The sequence below is a fragment of the Aethalodelphis obliquidens genome, unplaced genomic scaffold (genome assembly GCF_003676395.1).
Source record: "Aethalodelphis obliquidens isolate GAN/ISIS:26980383/991018 unplaced genomic scaffold, ASM367639v1 scaffold2, whole genome shotgun sequence".
Taxonomy (NCBI): Eukaryota; Metazoa; Chordata; class Mammalia; order Artiodactyla; family Delphinidae; genus Aethalodelphis; species Aethalodelphis obliquidens.
In genome coordinates, this window is record NW_020837946.1 from 40,094,853 (window position 1) to 40,111,599 (window position 16,747).

At 35.3% G+C, this 16,747-nt stretch overlaps 1 pseudogene; it reads left to right on the top strand.

The window, feature by feature from the left end:
* Positions 1-248: 248 nt before the first annotated feature.
* The window catches only part of LOC113625404 (3-ketoacyl-CoA thiolase, mitochondrial pseudogene), a 174,675-nt pseudogene continuing 158,176 nt past the window's right edge, over positions 249-16,747 (top strand).

Below are 16,747 nucleotides of genomic sequence, written 5' to 3' on the forward strand. Positions count from 1 at the left end.
GGGACTTTCCATTTGCTTCTTGTGGTCTGCCTATGTACTTGATGTTCCTGTGGGTGTCACCTCACTAGTACTTCTTCAGCCCAGCAGAGGCAGTTTCTTCCTGGAAAAGCAGTGGAATTCAACTTTCAGTTATTCCATCACTTTCAGATCATCTCTCTGCAACACCTGTCCCCTCCTGAGATTCCAGAACAAGCTGGCCATCACTCCCCATCCCCATCACAGAGAATGGCCTGGGTTCCAGCACGATAATGCCCTTGCTCTGTGATCCAAGACACATCAGTAACAGTCAACCAGAACATCCTCCTCAAAGGTTAAATTTCAGGTCTGAAGAGCCTCCCTTCCTTGCATGTTTCTAATTTTCAGTGATTCCATTCTCTCATATTTGTTCTAGTCCTAGAAATGATAGCTGCTTGATAGAAATGATTACTACATCTCTGAACCTTAATGTTCACTTATGGACTTTACAGTTATTTAGTTAACAATTTTATACGTAGTTAACAATTTCTCATATAAAATCTGCTCTGTTCAAGAGGAGTGTCTTATGTCTCCTGATCGGTCCTTGAATGACACTGAAATTGATATTAGAAGGAGTTCTAGGAAATAGACTCTCAAAGATGGGATTTTGATATTATTAATTTTCCCATGTCCTTGAACCTGAATGTACTGATGTCTTCAACAGTGGAAAATGGGGTGCTAGCAATCCATGTTATTTATTGGCATCATAATTAATCATATTATTACCTGTGGTTGATTCTGAAAAAATGTCTACTGAAGTAAATGTTTTGGGAGCCAAGTCGCTGCTACAGTTTACTATTATGATGCTAATTACAGTTACAAATACAGTACTCTTGTGTTGAATGGATTCTTCTGAGTACAGTGTAGTGCTTATAGGAAGAAGATGACAAGCTCACGTCTTTAGATTCTTATCTCTGTGATAGTCAAATAATAAGAAAATGTCTAAGGCAGCCATTAAAAATTGTTTATATCTTGTAGCTGTAAGGTCAATACCGCTGAAAATCAAATACAGAATTAAATTTTACAGGTTACATAATTATAATGTAAGTTTTCATAGCCTCACCAAGTCTCTCATGTGAGAAGGTTAAAGCATTGAGTAGAAGGAGTGGAAGCCTGAAACAAGGCTTGGGGATATCTGGTTGGACTCAGACACACTATTAATCATGAAATCCAAGCAGTCTGTCATCCTGTTTTTGAGAAGACTAACCCTTCTGTGCTTGTAATTACCTCACCTGAGAAAGGTGACTTGAAAGGAGATGTCCATTATCTTCCAGACACATCCAGTCACCTTTTGTTTGCAATAGACCAGAAACTATGGTGAGAATTCCCCATGCTCTAGGGATGATAATTACAGAGTCTGATTTGGTAAAAAATACTTATACATCAAAAGAATTGTAAGATTTTTCTAATTTATATCAACAAAAATCAGGAACACAGATGGACAACAGGCACGTGAAAAGGTGCTCAATATCGCTAATTATTAGAGAAATGCAAATCAAAACTACAATGAAGTATCAACTCACACCAGTCAGAATGACCATCATTAGAAAGTCTACAAATAATAAATGCTGGAGAGGGTGTGGAGAAAAAGGAACCCTGCTATGCTGTTGGTGCATGTAAATTGGTTCACCACTATGGAGAACAGTATGGAGGTTCCTTAAAAAACTAAAAATAGAGTTACCATATGATCCTACAATCCCACTCCTGGGCATGTATTCAGAGAAAACTTTAATTCAAAAAGATACATGTACCCCAATGTTCATAGCAGGATTCCATCATCCTCACTGACATCAAAGAACCCATCTCAAGAATAGCATCCCCTACAGTTATGTCTAGCCTATAAAGGAGAGAAACCATAGACTGTTTCAAGGATGCAGGAATTCCCTCAACAATGTATTTCTCAACACCTTAATGCAGGGAATGTCTGTAGATCTTCTAGGAGGATGTAGTTTGTGAATAGATGTGTAGATTGCATGTGATGAATCCATTCCAACTGTCCGTACGTTTGATGCATTTGGATTCCTTCCTCCATATCATGCTGGGGAAGTTCTGACATAACTTCATTAAACATTGGTCTCTATTGAGTTCAAGTTTCAGTCATCAAACCAAGTGACTTGTTAAAGGCAATTCCAAATGTCCAAACTAACACATTAAACCAGTAGTCTTTAGTAAATGCACCCTAATTAATACATTTGGGTTCATCTAGTATTATATACCCTATCTCTTTGCACTGACACTCTCAGAATCCACTCTCCTATACATTCCCAATGTTTCTGTTGATATGTACATCTTATATTCTTTCATTGGGTAATGAATATAAATATACACACATATATGTGTATATAAATACATACATATACACACATGCATGTATACATATTTTATAATTCTTTTTAATGTGTAAGCTATTTCCTTCCAGGTCATGGTATATGCCTGACCCTCAGGAACAGCCTGAGACTTTAGTTAAGGGTCTAGTGGCAACAAGGGTTAGTTGTTTTGGTTCTAGAGGAGAATGACTTACTCTTGCAAGGCATCTACCCTAAATTATGATACCACAAGGGTTTCAAGAAAGGTAGGTTAATATTTGTAGACTTAGGAGGACAACACATTTTCATTAACAATGAAAGCTCAGAGTGACTTGGGGTTCAAGATTTTTAGTTTCATACGGGTCCAAACAGATGTCCCCCTTTAAAGTTTTTGAATCTCTTTTTTTTCCACTTATTGCCCTATCTTTCACATAAGAAACATGATGAATCTCTGACTTCAACCCACTCAATTTAATTTTGCATTTCATTTTAACATCAGCCCTGTGACTACAAAAATAAATAAATAAGAGATTCTTTTAAGGTAGTCACAGAAACTCCCTGGTTCTCAGATCACATCTAGAGCTGAGCATTAAATTACCTGAGCTTGTCATTTTTTTTTTTTCCTAAGAGCCCAGTTCACTCAGGAGATTCCATTCACACCCCAGAGCTGTTGTCACCTTCCTGCCATAGCAGTCAAGTGCAGCTGTTGCTTTGGATCCCAAGGTAGTTGCTTCAGTAGGCAATTCATCAAAATCAAACACAGGTAATAGATTGATTAATTGTGATGCCATGGCATGCCAAGGATTATTCTCATCTCATTTTCCATTTACAGAGCGCTCAGCATTGCACTCAAGACTAACGACACAACCAAACCAATCTCAGAATCTCACCTCTGTGCACGTTTTCTTAGACGATTCCTGATGCCAGTTCTATGCCAGTTCAGTATTAGTCATAGTCAGTAAACAGGAATAACACAGGAATTTGAATAGGAAAAAACTAACATAAAGAATATATTAACTAGTAATCCCCAATAGGGATTAACTGCTAAGGGGCTAAGAGAACGCCAAAGAACGCAGAAATCGCGGATATAGTGAGCAGCCACTACCTCAAAGACAGGCAGAGTACCAAAGGAAGAAACAAACTTGCAAGAGAGCCCTGCTAAGTCTAAGATTCACACCTCATTAGAAAAAGTGTGGCTGTGATCTAGTGGACGATGGATAAATTCATTGAGGTCATGTACGCTGAGCTTGGCAAAGGGGAAACTTCCTGTTGGGGTGGAGAGAGAATTTACTAGAAACTAGCCACTAGAATTTTCCTGAGACTTTGTTGGGAAGCTGCCTCAGAGGTCCTGCCAAAACTCCAGAGAAAAGTATCCCATTATTGTGCCTGTACAACTCAACAGGAAGCCATCGAGAATACCAGCAGGACTCACTGAGGAACCACTTTCAGAGTCTCCACAGACGCTTGCTGGGAGGAGAGAATCATAGGATGTTTCAAAAGACCCTGGATGCCATGAGTCACAGGAGCAAGCAAGAGAGAGTGTCTGGAACTAGGAAGAGAAAGCCCTTCACCCTGCAGTGTTCCTCTTGCACCCACTACAGATTAAGCTTATGAGCTTAACACTGTGCCAACTGACAAGGAAGAAATGTTTACAGGGTCCAGCTCCAGTATAACAAATCAGGGCAAAGATGGATGAATGGATTATCTGAGAGGTAATACATTAATTATTCCCAGTTCATCAAATAAAGAATTTTGAAGAGCTGAAGTCCTGCCTGAAGACAAAGAAAATATGGAATGGACAATGGCAAAGGAAGTTATTAACTATGGCTGCACAACCAGCTACAGAATTGAGGACTGCTATAGCTATATATAATTTATTTCTTGCTTCGTGTGTATGTATGTGTGTGTGTATGTATGCGTATATGTATAGTGTGTATATTAGTTTTCTTTCTTCTTTTTCCATTTTCCCCTTAAATATATTTTGTTGAAGGTTAACAATACAATTTAGTCTTCAGGTAACAGGATATTCTCTTTGGACTGCAACTGAATGTGAGGAGTAGTTAATATAAACTAGAAGTGAACAATATGACTGTCTTCCAGAGATGGATCCAGTAAGTGTTGGAAGTTTGCATCCCTCATTTTTTTAAATTGAACTATAGTTGATTTACATTGTTGTGTTAGTTTCTGGTGTACAGCAAAGTGATTCATTTATATATATATGTGTGTGTGTGTGTGTGTGTGTATATATATATATATATTCTTTTTCATATTCTTTTCCATTATGGTTTATTGCAAGATTTGAATATAGTTACCAGAAAACCTTATTTTAAGGAGAGAATATGAATGTCCTTATTTGCATGAAGATCAGCTGCATCTTGCTAAGTAGAAACAAGAGTTGTTTTTGGTGTTTTATGGAGGTTCAAATATGTGTAGAAGGAGATCTATGGGTGCAGAGAAACCAAAAAGAGTAGACTGTCAGTTAATAAGCTGTCATCTCTCAGCTCCAATCCCATCCTTCTAGACTTTGTCATGTGAGGCATTCTGTACTATACCAGCTGGCTCCACAGGCTCTGGCAAGGCTGGAGGAAGAAGAAGGCATGTATTCCTTTCTCTTTGCTTCCTTCGGGCTACCTATTTCTCCTTTATGTGTTACCTCAAAATTTTTCTTCACCCGCACCAGAGTTAGCTGCTTCCCCAAGCAGCAGCTGAATTTTGTTTACAGATTTTCCGAAACTTGCAGAAAAGCCTCATCATGTTTCTTTCTGAGATACCAGAACCAGGCAGCTGGCGTTCCCACTTTAGGGTCTGAGTTTCATCTCCATGGAGCCACTCCTCCAAGCTTCTAAGTTTCTAAGGTCCAAAATCAGTTTATTTTCAGTTAATCAAAAGGAGAATCTCCTGGGTAGCTCTTATTCAGGTGAACGTGCTTAAAAGTTGCTCTCCTGCTGGTCTAGAAGAAGCAAACAACCATGTAGCAAAATTCCTATAGAGAGGGGTGGCCTCTATGACCCAAGGCCCTCAGTCATACAGCTGCGAGAAACTAACTCTGTCAACCATCTGAATGTACTTGAAGAGTTCCAATTGGGAAGGCCATCCTCCCAACACCTTGATTGCAATTTTGTGAGACCTGAGCAGAGGACTTACAAGTCATGTCTTAACTCCTGACTGACAGAAATCATGAAATAATGAAAGTGTGTGTGTGTTTTTAAGCTACTAAATTAGTGGTAGTTTGTCATACAGTGATGGAAAGCAAATACATATTCCTAGGTTTGGTAGCTACATTCCTGGTAACTGTGTTCATAAATCTCTACCTCTGTGGTATTTTAATGTGTCCTTCTTGCTTTTTATGCTGCCTTGTTAACAACTTTTTACCTAGTTAACTATTCTGTATGTGAGATTTTCTCTTCTGTTACTAATGTTAATTCTGTCTCCTGAACTGACTGGTAACAGGATTTCCTTACTTCTTTCGAGTAATTGCCCATTCAATAAATGTATATAATATTTATGGACTGTCCTCTGTGAAAAATTGTGTACCTTTGAATGTATTACTTGTAATTTTTATAGAATTATAGTCAATATACTTTTATGTTTTACATGCTATAGACATCTTCCTATGTGCATTTGGACAGATTCACTGTCTGTAAAGAGTCTGGGAACACACACAGAGCCCAGTGTCTGAGAGAAGTAATTGGGTACAAAATAATGTAACTCTTTTATAAAGGTCTTAGCAGTATATTCATATGTAGATAATATGTTAAAAATAGGTTGATAATTGACATATGATAAATACTAATGTAAATTAGTTCATTCTAGTTATGCTTTATCAAATAATTTTATAACAAGAAAATCTGTATCAATGCAGTTTGGTTCATATTCAGAAGCTTAGATAAGAATACGTAAGAGGGAAACTGGACCACTTTCTCATATTATATACAAAAATAAACTCAAAATGGATGAAAGACTTACATTTGTAAGGTCTTACATTTGTAAGACCTGAAACCATAAAATTACTAGAAGAAGACGTAGGCAATATGCTCTTTGACATCCATCTTAGCGATATTTTTTTTTGGATGTGTCTCCTAAGGAAAGGGCTACAAAAGCAAAAATAAACAAATAGGACAACATCAAACTTAAAAGCTTTTGCACAGTGAAATAAACTCTCAACAAAACAAAAAGGCAGTCTACTGAATGGGAGAAGTTATTTGCAAATGATATATCCAATAAAGGGTTAATATCTGAATTATATAAAGAACCCACACAGTTCAATATCAAAAAACACAAACAATCTGAATAAAAGTATGCCAAAGACCTGCACAGATATTTTTCCAAGGAAGATATAGATGGCCAACAGGCACATTAAAACATGCTCAGCAACACTAATCATCAGGAAAATGCAAATCAAAACCACACTGAGATATCACCTCACATCTGTCAGAATGGCTATCATCAAAAGGACAAGAAATAACAAGTGTTGGCAGGGATGTGGAGAAAAGGGAACCCTCATGCACTGTTGGTAGGAATGTAAATTGGTGCAGCCACTATGGAAAGCAGTAAAAAGGTTTCTCAAAAAATTAAAAATAGAACTACCATGAGATCCAGCAATTCCACTTCTGGTTATTTATTCAAAGTAAATGAAAACAGTAATTCAAAAAGATATTTGTACTCTTATGTTCATTTCCTCATTATTTACAATAGCCAAGATACAGAAGCAACCTAAGTGTAGATTGATAGATGAATGGATAAAGAAGATATGGTATACACACACACACACACACACACACAATTGAATATAACTCAGCCAAAAAAGAATGAAATCTTTCCCTTTGCAACAACATGGGTGGACCTTGAGGCCATTATGCTATGTGAAATAAATCAGAGATAGACAAATACCATATGATTTCACTTATATGTGGAATCTAAAAAAACAAAACAAACAAACATAACAGAATTAGACTCGTAGATATAGAGAAGAAACTGGTGGTTCCTAGGGGAGGGAGTGGGTGAAATCGGTGAAATAGGTGAACGGGATTAAGAGGTACAAACTTCCAGTTATAAAATAAATGTCACAGGATGTAACGTACAGCATGGGGAATATAGCCAATAATATAGTAATAACTTTGTGTGGTGACAGATGGTAAATAAATTTATTGTGATCATCATTTCGTATTGTATAGAAATATCGAATCACTGTGCTGTAACCTGAAACTAATGTAATATTGTAAATCAATTATACTTTAATTAAAAAAAAGAGTAAGTAAAGGGAACAGTAGAAGGAAACATTGAAATGTTTGTATTTTCCAAAATAAGGAGTAATGATTCTACATTGTTTTAGAAATATTTCTCCACGAATGCTACATTTTATTCTCTATATTTTAGTATTATTTTAACATCTGTAACACAGACATAGAACTCAGTTAAGACAACATGCTGTCCAGAGTGCCCCAAATTTATTTTCTCCCCACTCTGACCACTGATAAATTATTACTTGTGGAAGTCAGTTTACATTCCACCCACTCTATTATCTATTTGTATCTCAATTTGCTCCTTCAAATTTGGATTTTTAAAAGATGATAAAAATAATTAATGGAGTGATATTTGGTCACTGTCGAATTAGGAATATATACATAGAAGAATCCTGCTGTGGAGCTGTGGCTCTCCTTGACCTTTATCTAATGTTATAGCTCTCTTGGTGATCCTCTGTATTCTGCCTTCGTGTTCCCTCTTAGGCTGCTGTATATGTTGCTCTACAAATTTAAGCTCCTTTAATGTTAACTATTTACTGCTCCAATTTGAAATGGAGTATATATTAAAAAATGAATTACTAGGAAATATTGTGGCCTACGCTCTTAAAATATTCTTTCCACCCAAGATGATTAATTTATCCTTCTCACCAGTGATTGGTTCAGGAAGGTATGGAGAGGCCAATTTTGGTTAATTAAATGAAGAAAATAATTCTGCTTTTAAAGTAATGTTTAGTTCTTTATTAACTTTGTTTTTTGCATTCCGTTTCTTTCTTGAATGAGCTGAAGTTGATTTTGGTATCAATAAAAACAGTATGACACAATGGTACAGACGATGGACTGTGGAGCTAGATTGCCCAAGTTTTTTTTTGTTTGTTTTTTGTTTTGGAAAAGACAAATACATTTTACTACATTAACGCAAAAACAAACAAATCCTCTCTTCAACCAAAATGAAAAGGCAAGCTACAGACTGGGAGATGTGTGCAACATATTTAACTAACAAAACACTGAGTACTTAGAACATAGTTAGAAAAATTAATTGATAAAAAGCAAGCAACCCAATCAAAACAATGGACAAAGTACATGAACAGGCATTTTACAGAAAAGGAAACCTGTCAGGCCAATAAACTTAATGAAGATTCTCAACCTCATGAGGAATCAGGAAATGCAAATTACGTTAACATTTCACATCCACCTTATTTAGACTGCCCAAGTTTGAATCCTAGATCTCTTACTTGCTGGATGTTTGACCTGGACAAGTTATTTACATTCTCTGTTTATTGGTTTTCTCATCTGTGGATTCGGATTTAACTACATCATAGGGTTGAACAATAAATTTAGATTATTGCTTGGCACGTAGAGTATCTATCATACTGTGCTTTTGTTATCTCAATATCTACCCTACCTCATCTTCAATATTTTATTTAAAAAGATCAGGTTTCTTTAATTTCATTGGACCCATAAAGAAGCACATGGTTCTTTTTATTGTCATGAAGCAATGATTGATGATATTAAGTTTTCTTCAACTAATTTGGTACTATCACACAAAATCATCTTTTTATAAGTACTGATTTTTTTACAGAAGTTGTCTTAAATCAGTCCAGTTATAAAAATTTCTGTGGGGTCAGAGTGTGGCTCAGGGGAGGAACCTTTACTGCTTTTTTCATACAGTGTTTCAGAAAACATTATTATTATATACACAATGCCTTTTGGGCTGGAGTCATGTCTTCTTTCACTGATCTGTTTTCTCCTCTTAAATATGAGCAGGAGGTCGGCCCAACTAGCAGTAAAATCCAATGTGTGGTGAAATTTTTCCATGGTTGTTTGGTGATTATTCTTTTCATTTCTTTTACCTTGCCTTGCATTTCTCCCGACTGGTTGCTGCCAGACAGCATATTTACAATGATTTTTATTCAGTTGATCAGCTCATCTTTAGTATAAAGATGGGCTTAGTGATACTCAGATTGTGTCCTTCTCATTTACCCAAGGAATATCTTTCAAAATAAGGGAATTCTGGTTTTCCTAATGTAGGTCTCTCTATCTGCCTGTCTATCTATCTATCTACTTACCTATCCATCCATCCATCTATCCTCCCTGGACTCAAACCAGATATCACTCTATATGATGACTAAAATTTGTCACTTGTGGTTTGAATTGTGAAGGTCTCTTTTCCTTTCTTCTCCCTCCCTTTCTCCTTCCCTTTCTCACTCTTTCTGTCTGTCTGTATCTCTTTTTATTTCTTTCCTCTTGTTACAAGGGGAGGATGTTACGGGTTGAATTGTGTACCCCCCCAAAATTTATATTGAAGCACTAGCCCCCAGCACCTCAGAATGTAACCTTATTTGGAAATAGGATTGTTGCAGATGTAGTTAAGATGAAGTTATAGGTGGGATGGAGTGGGGTGGGACCTTAATTTGACATGACTATTGCTATTCTCAACAGAGTACCATGTGAAAACAGAGAAACAGGGAACAAACCATGAGAAAAGAGTGAACTGGAGTGATGCTTCAGTAATCCAAGAAATTCTAAAGACTGCTGGTAAACCACCAGAAGCTAGAAAGAAGCAAGGCAGGATTGTCCTACAGCTTTCAGAGAGAACATGGTCCTGCTGACATCTTGATTTCAGACTGCTAGCCTCCAGAACCGGGAGATACAGTTCTGTTGTTTCAGCCACCCAGTTTGTGGTACTTTGTTATGGTAGCCCTAGGAAACTAATATAGAGAGCAGAGTAGACATGCTTTCTCTGTGTCACCTCCAACTATTGGTCTGCAAGTAGTTAAAACATAAAAATCTGAAACTGCATTTTTATGGTAGCATCAATATTTTTACTTTATAATTAATGACACTATTAGAATTGCATTCATTAAAGTAGGAGATAATTATAAACAGTTGTTAAAATCATGCATCTTATTTACCCTAGCATCATTTATAGTAATACATAATTTTATTCAAAAGTTTTCCCTAAGTATCATGCCTTCAAACTCACAATAGGAGTATAAAAATTTAACAGTGTAAAGTTTTAGCCGAATACTCCAAAATATGTAAATCTTCATAAAGACAGATCAAATTTTGTAAAACTGTTAGTAACTGCCAATATTTTTCACCTTTATTAAAGTTGGGGGAAAAGCATAATTAGCACTTCATGCTTTAAGAACTAAGTTGGGTCCTCAGTTGACCTTGGGCCAGAAAGTTGATAAACACAGCAACTTCAGAAATTAATTTTCATAAAAACCTGGGTATGTGTATAAATTTTGAGCAGGCTGGTGTTAGCACTAATCTTATCAGTACAGCTGTGCAAGGTCGTCCCAATTCAACTTCAAACCCTGACATTAGTACTTATTTTTGAAATTGTTTCAAAAAGGTTTTCAAATTACATTAAACAGATGTGATTAAATCAACTTATTCTAACATCTTACCATATGAACATAGCACCCACTGTAATCTTGAGATCTAAGCTACCTCTTATGGGTTTATAGCCCTGAAATGTAAGAATTCAGTATTATTCATTGCCACTTACATATTCATAGCTCCTTACAGATAGATTTTCTTTTTTGCTTGGATTTTACTCATGTGATTAAAAAAAACAATATAATGTTTACTCCTTTTGTTTTCTGCTAGAAAAAGATGTTCAGACAACGATGCCCAAAAGTCCAGAAATGTCCTAGAGCAGTGGTGGTCTCTTTTACTTAAAACTCTCAAAGTATTTAAGAAGGTTCCAAGTGTCTAGTTACTTTTAATGAGATGTACCTTATTTTTTTTATACTGTTTTTGTTTTTTTATTATTATTTATTTATTTTATTTTTTTGGCTGTGTTGGGTCTTTGTTTCTGTGCGAGGGCTTTCTCTAGTTGCGGCAAGCGGGGCCACTCTTTATCGTGGTGCGCGGGCCTCTCACTATCGCGGCCTCTCTTGTTGCGGAGCACAGGCTCTAGACGCTCAGGCTCAGTAGTTGTGGCTTACGGGCCCAGTTGCTCCGCGGCATGTGGGATCTTCCCAGACCAGGGCTCGAACCCGTGTCACCTGCATTGGCAGGCAGATTCTCAACTGCTGTGCCACCAGGGAAGCCCTATATTAAGTTTTTCGTTGTTGTTGTTTGTTTGTTTTATTTTATATTGAGATGTAGTTGATTTACAATGTTGTGTTAGTTTCAGGTATGCAGCGAAGTGATTCAGTTATACATATACATGAATCTATTCTTTTTCAAATTCTTTTCTGATTTAGGCTATTACAGAGTATTGAGCAGAGTTCCCTGTGCTGTACAGTATGTCCTTGTTAGTTATCTATTTTAAATATAGCAGAGTGTACATGTCAATCCCAAACTGCCAGTCTATCCCTCCCACCCCCCATCCTTCCCTCTGGTAACCCAATGTTCAAGATGTATCTTCTTTTTTTTTTTTTCCTAGTATGATACACATAATGTATCACGTCACAAACTTATGATGCATCTGTGGAACCATTCATAAACCTTGAAGATCTTGAAACCACTCTTTGAGAGTTTCTCTGGCTGAAGGTCCTTTATTATGATAGGTTGACCAAATCTAGACCCACTGCACCTGAAAATGGATGATTCATTTTCAATCTGATATTTGCCAGAATGCTTCAAGTCCCAGTGCATTTCACCTGGCACAAAAATGTTAGGTTTTCTTGAACTGATCCCAGTCCATTTGGCTCATAATCCATACTACATAAAAATACCTGGTTTAAGTTATTTATTACTTCATTTCAGTTCTATCAATAGTAAATATCAAGTAAGTCCTTTTATCATATTTTCACACCAGTCAGAAAAATTAACTGAGTCCCTACTGTGTGATAAATTCTGTTACTTCTTTTCCCTCCTTTGATTCATTTCTCAAGGGAACATCTAATTTTTATTTAGTTGTTTTCCTTAAAATCCCTGTTATTAGCTGGATTAAAGTCAAATTGATTGTTAAAATATTTATATTTTTCTAACCGTTATAGATCATATGACAATTCTTTATTTTCCAAAGACAAATAAATGAGTCTACATATGATGTTCTTCAGTTGGATAACATTTGATAATGCTTCTATACAGTTGTCAATATTCTGGGATATGAGTAAACTGCAACTCTCCAACTAAGCAATAATATATATAAAATCATCTACAACTCAAATTTCCAAAAATTCAACCTTTCTTTAGTGTACCACTTCTGTAAGCTGTCACTCTCACAAATACATTATCCTCCAGGACCAAGATGGTAGTATGACTTAGAACATATCACAAAGATTAGTTTCAGTGAGAAATCTGAAGCAATTGGTATAATACACAAGGACTTCAAATTCTGACTTCTTACTCAGTAATAACCAAATATTTTCTATAAATCTTTAAAAAATTACTTTAAACTGCAACTCAAAAACTAGGTGAAACACTTTAGATTGTTCAGAGGTTTCTCTAGATTTTTAGGATTGACTTGCTTTCTTAGAATAGGAATCAATTTTATTTAGATGGTGTGTTTTGTCAGTCATGATTTTAACCAATAATTCATTTTTCAGATTCTTTTAAATATTATTCTAGCTTTCAATGTCTCACTTTATCACTCTACATTACTTTCTTGGATTAGGGTCCACTCTAATGATTTTATTTTAACTTGATTAACTGTGTAAAGGTGTTATTTTCAAATAAGGCCACATTATGAGGTACTGGGAGTTAAGACTTCAACACATATTTTGTGGGAGTGGGGAACACAATTCAGCCCATTGAAAACCTGTGTCTCCAGATATTGGGGTGGTTGTTAGCCTTGTGACCTCAGAAACCTGATGTGTCCAAGAATAGTAGTTAATTTTCAGTTTGTCCAGCTTTTCTTGTAGTAAAAATAGAACTGATAACTTCTAAGTTCTTTACATGTTGGAGTATCCTATGGCTTTTTAGCATTTACATTATGATAATACTGAAGAGAGTTCCTTTGATTTCTGAGTCATCTAACTTCTGGACATCTAAACCTGATTAAGAGATTTCTAAAAGAATTAACATATTCCAAACATATGTTATTATTTTCCCTCGACTCCTACTTATTTCTCTTCCTTAATTACTTTCCCTAAAAAATGATTCAGCTGTTAAGTAAGATTTCAAGACAGAAACATATACAGCACTTTCATGCAGTTTTCCTTCTCTTATCCTTGAGAAGAATGGGTGCAGGTGCAGAGATGAATAAAACAAAGGAAATAGCATAGAGCAATAAAATGGAAAAGTATGTGATAGATTTAGGAGCTAACTGGCATTTGATTATTTCTTGTACTTAGGATGCTCAGATAGAATTGATAGGAGATAAATCTGGTTAATATGTTGGGACCAGGTTACAAAGGTCTAGTACTGGGGACAACGGATTTTGACTCTAGGGCAAATTTGGCCCACGGCCTGTTTTCATAAATAAAATTAGATTTTAACACAGCTACACTCACACTTCTATGTATTGTCTATGACTGCTTTCATATTACATCAGCAGAGTAGAATCGTTGTGACATTAAAGTGTATGGCTTGTAGAACCTACAATGTTCTTACAGGAAAAGTTTGCCAACCCCAGTGTAGTATGTCATGTTAAATTGTTAGAGTTGCTTTTTGTTAGTTTTATTTCCTTTTTTTGACTTAATAAGGGACATCTTTATTAAGTCAATAAGGACATCTTAATAAGGGACATCTCTCAAGGGGAGATGGGAGGATTTACACAATTATATCCATGGTTTTGACTGTAAATTATGGTGATAATGAGGAAAAAATCTGAAGCAGTGGAAAGAGAAGTGAAAGGAAGATGATAGGGGAAATAAGGCAAACACCCAGAAGATCAGTGAAGGGCTGTAACCTAGAGGACACAGAGTAACAGAGATACAGGCTCTTTTTTGTGTGTGTCTTTACTGAAGGAAATGAAACAAAACAAACAAAACAAAACAAAAAAATAATATGTCTTATAAAATTAAAATGATTTTAGGGTCTTTGAAGTTTGTTTTGTATAAAGATTGGTTGCTTGATTCTCATTTTAAGGAGGGTGATAGACAGATGAAAGTGAGATGATGAAGATGCATGTCAGAACTTTCCTTGTTTGTTAATGAAATGAGCTATTTATTTGCTGAATCTGTCAAGAATTCTTGAAATATGGAAGGATATTTCCTCAATTTTTTGTATAATTCATAATGCAACAACCATAGAGATGGCACACTTTTAAGTTTAACCTATAATATTAACATTTTCTCAATCATTTTTTTAAGTCTAGACAATCAATAAGATAATAAATCAAGCCCTGATTTAGAGTGTCTTTTTATTTCCATGAAAAAATCCTCTCATCATGGCCAATTTTCAGCTACCAACGTGATGCCAATGAATACAGAGTTGAAAGAGATGCGCCATAGCACACCATTATACAATCGTTCCACCACAAGATTTAAAAGATATAATAATGTCAAGACCATAGATGATAGCAAAAATGTAATAAAATAATTAGGGAGTGATGAGTTTTAAGTAATTATTATTTTTATTTTAATACCACTTAATTGTAAATTTAGATAATTTAATTTTAAACAATGGCTGTATTTAAAAACTCTTGCAAGATTTCTGAAAATTTTAAAATCAGCTCCTGTAAGGCAGGACAAGGGGGCTTCTGCACACCACTGGGAAGAGATAATATAGTTTTAAGCACTTATATCTCAGATATTTGTGTTAAATTCTTATTTCGTGTATTAGAATTTTTTTTTTTAATTCAAAACTTTATTGAGAATTCAGAGTCCTAGATTGGGTCTAATGAAGATAAGTATGAACCATTTAATCTCCAGGTCTTGCTTTGCTCCTCTATAAAAATAATTTGCTGGATTAGATGATTGTCTTGTCTTCACTTAATCTCCTTTTCTTTTTCTGGTTACCACCTTTCATCTGGCTGGTTCTGCATAAGTATTCTAAATCCTAGATATAAAATATGCATTTTAAACAAATTTGATTTGGTTAATATGCTATTGGATGAATGTTTTGGGATGGAAATATATCACCCATTTAACACAATCCTGGTTATGGATTTAAAGTTAGTTCTGCTAATGTTTCATATTAGTGATTTAAAATACCATGAATCCACATTTCATTTCCTTCTTAATCCAGTGGGATATGGGTAGATATGATCTCTGAATTAGTTCAAATCTTATCTTTTTCTTAAGTTCAATAAAATTTGTGGTGCAGGTCATCTTTCTAATTTCTTATTGGATGAAATCAAGGAAGTGTAGAATTCACAATTCACTGAATTAAAATGATAAAATTAATTTCCCCCAAGTGATTGTTTTTTTTCAGCAAAAATGAACACCTGACTTGTGAGAAAAAAGACAAAATACAAAATTCGTCTTTTCATTTCCATTTTGTATGCATTACAGAAACAGTCTTCTAAATACTTTTTTATTTGAAATTAAGCTAGGAGAAAAGTTTTGCGAGCCTTTTATTAACTCCATCCCTTCCCAGAGGACTGCATTAATATGAATGTATGATTCATTTAGTATTTTTGTGTCATGAATTCTGGTCCTTCTCAAGTTATTGAAAATTTTAGAAAGAAAAATCACTATTGTATATTTTTCTGTCTAGATAATTACTTTGTAAGATATAAAAAGTTAATTTATTTCAGACAGTAACAGATATAGTAAATATATGGCAACTTTCTCTACAATGTTGAGAGGTTTATTTATTATGTGTTTGAGGAATTGTAAAATTTTCTAGTTGAATTTGTCCAACTCCACAAATTAATGTCATGATTTAATTGAATTTGACATAACACTCATTATATAAAGCAGAAATGAAAGTGGAAGGTTTCTTGAAACTAAATTTTAATGAAAGTCAAATTATCATTTGTTATTGGCTCATATTGTTTCTTTTCCTTTAAAAAAAATTTTTTTTATTTATTTATTTGGCTGCCTTGGTCTTAGTTGTAGCACGTGGGATCTTTGTTGCGGCATGCGGGATCTTTTAGTTGTGGCATGCAAACTCTTAGTTGTGACATGTGAACTCTTAGTTGCAGCATGTAAACTCTTAGATGTGGCATGTGGGATCTAGTTCCCTGACCAGGGATCGAACCTGGGCCCCCTGCATTGGGAGTGTAGAGTCTTAGCCACTGGACCACCAGGGAAGTCCCTTTTTTCCTTTTAGTTGTCTGGTTTTTGTTTGGTTTTCTTGCTTCTACAGAGATGCTGAATATACAAATTATTATAT